General features: G+C 59.7%; 1 protein-coding gene across 2 annotated transcripts in view; it reads left to right on the top strand.

Moving 5' to 3' along the window:
* The first annotated feature begins 562 nt into the window (after nucleotides 1-562).
* TNK2 (tyrosine kinase non receptor 2) overlaps nucleotides 563-6,491 on the top strand; it is a 44,870-nt gene continuing 38,941 nt past the window's right edge. The window contains exon 1 of one of the 2 annotated variants that reach the window (XM_019532886.1): nucleotides 563-948. The gene's annotated coding sequence lies outside the window, so the exon portion shown is untranslated. Of the gene's footprint in view, nucleotides 949-3,380; nucleotides 3,433-6,491 lie in introns of those variants that run through there. The other variant, XM_019532887.1, reaches the window with a different exon arrangement.

The raw sequence follows: 6,491 nt of genomic DNA, 5'->3' as shown, positions 1-6,491 counted from the left end.
CAGAGCGGCGCGGGTCTAGGGCGCCCGCGGCCCCGCCAGTGCAGCGTCGTCTCTGTCCCCGCCCAGGAGCGTGGCATCGCAGCGCCGCTTCGTCGTCCGGCGGCCCTCGGCTCCTGGCGCTGTCGGCAGGAGGAGGGCGAGCCCGCCTGTGCTGCCGCTTGGCGTGGAGCTGCTCCCAGCGGGTGCCTGGGAGCCCGCCAGTGACGCCCCCAGCAGCGTGCAGTGAGTCTGGGAGCAGCGGTGTCTCTTCCAGCCTGGTCCTCCTGGAACAGCTTCGTCAGCCCATGGCGAGCCTGGCACTGCACTGATGCAGTGGAAGCACTGCAGCATGCCCAGGAGCTTGGCACAGCTGCTGGACAGCTGCTGCAGCATGCAGTGAAATGATGTAGCAACCGTAGGAGCATGCAGTGAGCTTGGCAGTGTCGCTCTTCAGCAACCATCCCAGCGTGCAGTGAGCCTGGCCGTGTACCCATCCAGCAACTACGTTAGCATGCAGTGAGCTTGGCAGTGTCAACGTATAGCCACAGCAGCATGCAGTGTGCCAGCAGTGTACCAGTTAACCAACCATCTTAGTGTGCTGGCAGCATACCTGTTGACCTACCATCCCAACGTGCAGTGTGCTGGCAGTGTACCTGTTAACCAACCGTCCCAACGTGCAGTGTGCCAGCAATGGCCCAGTGAACCAACCACCCCAGCTTCCAGTGAGTTGTGTATGGCCGTGATCCTGGCAGTGTACCAGTGCAGCAACCCACCGCAACATGCAGTGAGCCCAGCAGCATCTCTGCTAGCCTGGCCCTTTTGGAGTATAACCTTTGCTGTGCAGTGACCGTCAGACCCCCATCCCCAGCTCGGGAACAGAGCAGCACGAGCGTGGCCAGCCAGGGAGCCGGCAGCCGCAGGAGCTGATGACAAGCCCAGAGCACAGGCACCGGCAGTGGGACGTGACAGGTGAGGCAGATGCCAGGGACCTGCATGCTGGCAAGTCCCCAGGGCTCTCGCTGTGTCTCCTGCAGGGACGGGCTGGCAGGGGACGGGGAAGGGCAGGTGTTGGTGGGGCAGTCGGGCATGCCAGCAGGGTGAATGGCTTGTACGTGTGTGTGCTGTGCCCATAGGTCATACAGGGAGATCCTCCTTCAGATCTGCCTCTGGAGCTGCAGGGGCTGAGTGCTAGTCCTGCAGTTGCCCCGGGGTCCTTGAGAAGCTGTAGCACAGTGACCAGGGTGTGTTGGGAAGGGGGGGTGGACCCCTGGCAGCTTGCGGTCACCCGGAGCGGGTCATGCACTCAGCAGGAGCAGCGTTGGGTTTGGGTTTTTTTGTCAGGCACCAGGACCAGAGCTGGCATGGACTCAGTGGACCCGTCTCTCCCCTGCTGCGGCCTTGCTGGGAGCAGTGGTTTCAGCCGCTTGTTCGGAGTGTCCCTGGGCTCCGTGACCCACGAATGAGTCACCAGGGCTTGGCGCTGCTGTCGCTGAGATCTAGGGTGGGCCGAACTAATGGGCCAGGGGCATGGTGGAGCCTGTGCTGCAGGGGCACTGGAGACCAGCCCCTGTCTCCAGTGCTCCGGGTCTGGCTCCCTAACGGCTGCCAGCTCCGCCTGTGCCCCAGGCAGGGGGCGTGGGTGTCAGGTGGAGTGACTCGGACAGCTCTCCCGGAGGGGGCAGGCAGCTGAGGCCCCATGCCAGCACCGGGGTCCTGCTCGCCATGGCCGGGCATGGGTCTGGGAGGCATCAGACGGGGAGGAAAGGGAGGGGTTCCTGGCCTGTGTTGGGAGCTGGGGGTGCAGCTCTCCCAGCCCGGCTGTAAATCCTGTAGATCTCTCCCTGCTGCACTGTCTGCTCCTCCAGCTGCAGGCTTTGCTCTGGCTCTGGGAGGGCACCTCTGCAGCAGAGCCACGCTCCTGCTCCTAGGCAGGTGGCCTTGGAGGCTGCAGGCACGGGCTCCAAGCTGAGGCTGCTGCCTGCTGGCCTGGCCTGGCCTGACCTGGCATGCGGTGCCCAGGGCCCTGCAGCATGGATTGGCATGGGCACCCTCCACCAAGGGCCTGGGCCACGTGTGCAAAGATGCAGGCGCAAGGAGTTGGCGGCCTGCTGCCTGTGCTGCCGACATGCATCAAGTTGGCTTCCTGAGTTGCTTCCTGCTACAACTCCGCTGTGACACGGCTGCTCACCGCGAAAGGGGACTGGGTCCCTGGCGCAGAGCTGAGCTGCCTTGCTCAGAAGCTCTGGCTTGAACAGGGCAGCGAGTGCAGTGTTGGTGCCCTGACCCATTGCACCCACCCATTCCCTTCTGTGCCAGGCAGTCCCCTGCACTCTCCCTTGCGCTGCGCCTCTGCCCCCCCACATTCCCCATGGGCATTATTGTTTCCATCTCTCTGTCCTTGGCATATGCAGACTGCTAGGAGAAGCAGGTAGGTGTGCCAGGGCATTGTTCTGCTGACATAGCAGACGGTGGCAGGGGTGCCAGAGCCAGGGGCTCCCTGGGTTCCCCACTTTCCCTCTACATCTGTCAGGCATTGCCCATCACTGCCTGGAGCATGCCCCTGAGTCCAAAATGAACCTGCCATGGCATCTCGAATGGGCAGGCAGCTGCCACGGCAATGCCTAGGTGCTCATCGCGCAGTCAGGTGAATGGTTGCCCCATATTGAAGACTGGGGCCGCACTGCAGCTCATCTGCCTGCTCCGTAGCTATACCACGGTGACTGGGCCCTGGTGCATTTGGGTGTAGACAGTCATGGCTTACGCTGACGCTTGCCATGTGATAAGAGCAGAGAGGTGGAAAGGGGCAGGTTAAAACGGAGGCTTTGTCTATGCATCCCTTGGTCCAGAAAACGTCGGGACAAATGGGAGGGGAAATCGCATCATTTTAGTGACTTCCCCTCCCCCCCAAACACCCTCCCTTTTCCCTGAAGCTCTGTTCCAAGAGCTGGGCACCCGCATGCACCAGCTTTTAGGGGGTGCCTGAGACCCTTCCAGCAAAACTGGCCAGAGACAACTGGAGGGATGTCATAGCCATGATGGTCCAGAAGCATCCAGGAAGCTGAGGTTTGGGGGATATCTGTTATCGGGCTGACTGGGAGCATGGTGGGACACGGGCATCCAGTGCCCTCCAGGTGTGAGGAAGGAAATAGATGGACCGGTGGGACCCAGCGAGCCTGGCTTTCCGGGGGGGGCTGGCAGCGTGTGCGGAGCAGGCTCTGCCGCCCCTTCCACAGGGCCTCTCTGGCGCTGTGCCGGCTGCGGGGGGGCCGGGCACTGCCGCGTGGGAGGCCGGCCGGGGTGATTAAAAAGGTCCCTGCAGAGCAGAGAGCTGGTGACTCACCGCTGCAGCGCGATGTTTCTGGGCTCTGCTTCGCTGGGGCCTCATGGTCCTTCCTGCTGCAGCAGCCAGCGCTACAGGGTTCGGGGAGCGCAGCCAGATCCCTCACTCCCCAGGTACCGTCGGCGTCTCTAGAGACCGCCCCCCGCCCCTTCCTCATCTCCCTCTTCCTCTCCCCTCTGCAGTTTTGCCCAGGTCTCCGTGCTGTGCAAAGGGTCTCCAGAGCTGCCCAACTCAGCCGAGACAAGGCCAGCCAGGCAGCTTCCTCCCGGCGCCGAGTCCCACTGCCCTGGAGGTGCCCAGGTTTCTGGAGGAGACCGTCCTGGATAGAAGCAGTGCCTGGTGGGGGGTCTAGGGCTGGTGTGCAGGGCCCTGCCTAGGATGGGCTGAGCAGAGCCCTGAATTGGGAAGCGACTGGCCTAGGGTGGCAGCAGGTTGGTGGCAGAGAAGCCAGGTGTCCTGTGCCCCTCTCTGTCACCTGTGATCATCCCCCACCCTGCCAGCTGCCTGTTTGGGTCCCCCTGGATGCAGAGCTCCTCACAGTGTAGTAACTGGCACTTCTTTGGCGTGTAGGGGCATCCATGTGCTTGGGTGGCTGTTTCACAGGAGGGGGGAAACTGAGGCATACACGGAGGCTGTGCCCTGCTTGAGGTCGTATAGCAGGTCGCAAGGGGCTCTTGGATGGAAATCCTGATGCCTGCCCCCCTCGCCTCCCCAGGATGGCTGCTGGAGCGGGGCTCTCCTCCATCCCTCACCCCAGCTGGCAGGGCGCAGGACCAGCTAGTTGCTGCTCCACCCCAGGTCAGGGCTGGCTGTGGGGTGTGTGTGCCCCCCGCCCTGGGGTGCTCTGGGTGGGTGAGCCTGCCTCATTGCCTCCTGCCTCTGGGCGCTGCCTTCACACGCCATTGGCAGCTGCAGAAAGGTCCTTTTGTAGCTCTGTGGCATGGACAAAGAGGCTTTTCTCCCCCAGCAGTGCGGGGGCTGATGCAGGCTGGGGGGCCTGGGCTGGGCTGGGGGACATGCCCCCTTCCCCAGAGCAGCGTTCCTGGCACATTCCTCCAGTGCAGCACTGCTCCGGGCACTGCATGCTTTCCCCTTCTGAGGTCCTTGCCCATGCACCAACCCTGCCAGTGTCCTGCACCAATTATCTCAAACTATCTGACTCAGGTGTCACAGGCCAGCTGGGTACTGTGAGCGTATTAATTTTATCACAGGCCAAGTGGGCTGTTTGATTCAGTTTTGGATTGAGGAGGCAAAGTTGGGAGTGAAGTGAAGGCAAATTTATTATAGCTTACACACACACAACAGTTAACAGAAAGATAAATGCGATAAGCAGATAATGCCGTATTAAAGAGCTAATACTAAATGACAGATAATAACAACAGAGAGAGCAATTCTGTTGCAGGCCAACTGGCACTGTGAAGGTATTAGCCACTGGGCTGTTCAAAACAACAGATAGGTGGACATGGGTTGGCAACTTACCGATGGTCCCTCAATGCCAGGTGAGCGTCAAGTGATTCCAACGAAGTCGGGCATCCCCGATCAATGCTGTCAGAGGGATTACCGGGGAAGGTCCCTGGATCAGGATTCGGTCCTCACTCACACCAGGGGTCCGGGGTCTGGGCGTGGAACAGAAATGACCATTCTGTTCGTTCCTTCCTGCTGATCGCCTGATGCACCTGGTTTTTATACCTACTTTTATGCAAACATGTTGGCTTTAGAGCCACTCACAATGTTACCCTATAGATGTTACCCTATGGGATTGACAGGTGTTAAAATTATCATAAAAGGTTACTACCCAGACTCAGGTTTATTCAATAAGCAAATTAGGATGCAGTACCTTTAGGTGTGAAATTGACATTGCTCCGCCTACGCCCCAACCCCTTTTAGGTTTCATTTGAATATGCTTTCTTGGGATGTGCCTTCCTGGAATGTGTTGAGTGTGCCAGGCAATTGGATCCAGTTTTATCATCAAGGCTGAACCCTGAGCAAAAAACCGTTAGGTCTCCTAATTTCGCAGCTACAGCTTTGCCTGTGGGGCCCAGTCAATTCCACGAACAGTTAATTTATCATTTTGGTTAAGCTTATGACAGACAAGTTACAGGTGCAGTTTACAAACTTACAAGCTTTATATTAACTAATATTACCTGTTTAGGCAAAATACCAAATGCCTCCAAAAAGCACGCTTTTATTGCTTATTAATCCCTCTGGTTCTGGCCGGCGCACAGGAGCTCCCAGAGTGCAGGGGTGCATTCGTGCGCATTGGTGTGCGCACACGGTGCTGAGCAGACTGCACAGCCCCTTCCCCAGCCAGCTGGACGGGGCAGCGCCCAAATGCCACTCAGCAGCATCACCCTTCACAGCCAGCTGGAGCCCTGTCGAGCTGGCTGTGCGTGGGGATGGGAAGGAGATGGGTGGGCCTGTCTGCTTTCAGCTTCAGTGTCGATTTTAGGGACATGAGAGCTGGGGAAGGGTGGGGGTTAGTACCTTCAGGACTGTGGGTGTGATGGTGGCTTGCTGCTTGCACCCACCCATCCCCTCCCAGAGCTGTTTCTGTCAGTCCCGTGCCCATGGTATGTGCATACATGGGGATGTGTGCCCATCCCACTTTTACTGGTGCATCTCTGGGGCTCCCCTGCCCAAGAGGTGCCTGGGGCATACCAGTGCCTCCATGCCTCATGTGATGCTGGGGTGAGGGGCTTTGCACTCCTGGACCCCTCCCAGAGACCTCTCCCCTGCTCACTTCCCCAGAAAAGCCGGCGGGGATAGCCAAGCCAAGGGGCAGCCCCATGGTCGTTGCCATCTCCTGGAGAGGCCGTGCCAGGCTTGTCAGCTGTGTGTGGATGCAGGCAAGCTGGCCCCAAAGCCCTCCCCTGGTAGGTCTTGCCCTAGCCGGTGGAGACCTGTCGCTCTCAGAGGTAGCCCTCCCCCGGGACGTCTCCTTGGGGGTCCTTCGCTCTGTGTCCATGCCTTGCACAGGGACCCGGAGGCCTGCACCGTGCTGCCCTCTGCGCCGCTGGCTGTGAGGCAGATGCAGTTGAGCAGAGCGATCAGCGCAGGAGGAAATGGGGCTATTTATTAGCCGTGGCAATAATTGGCTCGCTTACATTAGAGCCGCTAGGATATTGGTCCCAGGTGGGTGCAGGAGGAGGCGTCTGCCTGCAACAGAGGAGTG

The sequence above is a fragment of the Crocodylus porosus genome, unplaced genomic scaffold (assembly GCF_001723895.1).
Source record: "Crocodylus porosus isolate Cpor-Errol unplaced genomic scaffold, CroPor_comp1, whole genome shotgun sequence".
Lineage (NCBI taxonomy): Eukaryota > Metazoa > Chordata > Crocodylia > Crocodylidae > Crocodylus > Crocodylus porosus.
The sequence above is the reverse complement of the archived record's forward strand: the minus strand, read 5'-3'. Positions and strand labels throughout refer to the sequence as shown.